Raw genomic sequence first — 1,510 nt, 5'->3', positions numbered from 1 at the left:
ACCACAAGTGGATACACTCTACGCTAATACTGCCTCATTAGCATAACAAAGAAAACCCATTCCCAAATGGGATCATAACACAGGTATAGGAGTTATGATTTACAACACGTATTTTTGGGGGATACAACTCAATCCATAATACTAACCTATGAAATGTTGCCTTGCATGGCAAAAAGGACTTTACAGATTTGATTAAGAGTACAGACCTTGAGACAGAAAGATTATCCTGAATTATCCAGGTGGGCCTGAATAATCACATGAGTCTTTCAAAGCTTATCCTTATTGCAGTGAGCAAGAGGGAGAGATAGAAGAAGGAGAGAGACTTGACTCACTATTACTGACTCTGAAGATGGGGCCCACAAGCCAAGGAGCGCAGATGGGCACTAGGAGCTGGCAATGGTCCTCAGCTCATAGCCATTAAGGAACTGGGGGCCTTATTCTTACAACCACAAGGAACTGAAATCTGCCAACAACTTTTATGATCAAGGAAATGGATTCTTACCTAGTGCCTCCAGTAAGAAATGCAGCCCTGCTGATACCTTGATTTTGGCCCAGTGAGGCCCAAACCAGACTTTGATCTACAGAACTATAAGATAATAAGTTTATGTTGTTTTAAGTCACTAACTTTGTGGTAATTTGTTAAGGTAGCAATAGAAAACTAATATACCCACCTTGACTTTGATTTAACCTTGAACTTGTCCTTGATCATGAACTTGATTCTTACCTTGACCTTGAACCTGACTGGAACTTAACCCTGACATTATCCTCACATTGATCTTGACCCTGAATCAGATATTGGCTCTAATCCTGGACATCAATCTTACCCTCACCTTGACCCTGAAACTACCCTGAATCCTTCTCAGAACCAGGTATTCCCCCTCAACCTGAATCTGACTCTCACCCTGACAGTGATCATCATCCTGACCCTGATCCACCCTGTCCTTAAGGTTGACCATGAGCCTGACCCAGGCCATTCTCCTATAACTGACCATTTAGTGTGTCCTCAACGTGACCTTGACCCTCACCCCAACCCTACTCCTGACCTTGACTGTCACTCTGACCTTGAACTTGATGTAAACTTAACCCTGACCCTAAACTTTCCCTCACACTGATCTTGCCCCTGAACTTGATTCTGACACTGACTCTGAACATCATGCTGTTTCTCACTTTGACCCTTAACCTGACTCAGAACCCTACTCTGAACTTTACACTCATCCTCACACTTATTCTGACCCTATCACTCTGTCCCTGACCTTATCTTCATCCGACAATGACAATCACCTTGACTCTAACCCACTCTGACCGTGAACTTGATCTTGAACTTGGCCTTTACCTTGATCTTCACACAATAACTCTTACCTGAGCCAGGGGGAGGTCTAGGGTGCAGGCCAGTGCCAGGGTCAGTGCTAAGGCTAGGATAAGAGCCAAGGTGAGGGTGAGGGTCATTGCAAGGCTGAGGGCTAGGGCAGGGGCCATGGTGAGGGAGGCACCAGGTTTAGGGTAGGGCAAG

This window comes from Trichechus manatus, unplaced genomic scaffold (genome assembly GCF_000243295.1).
Source record: "Trichechus manatus latirostris isolate Lorelei unplaced genomic scaffold, TriManLat1.0 scaffold00120, whole genome shotgun sequence".
NCBI lineage: Eukaryota > Metazoa > Chordata > Mammalia > Sirenia > Trichechidae > Trichechus > Trichechus manatus.
Note: the sequence above shows the minus strand (reverse complement) of the source record.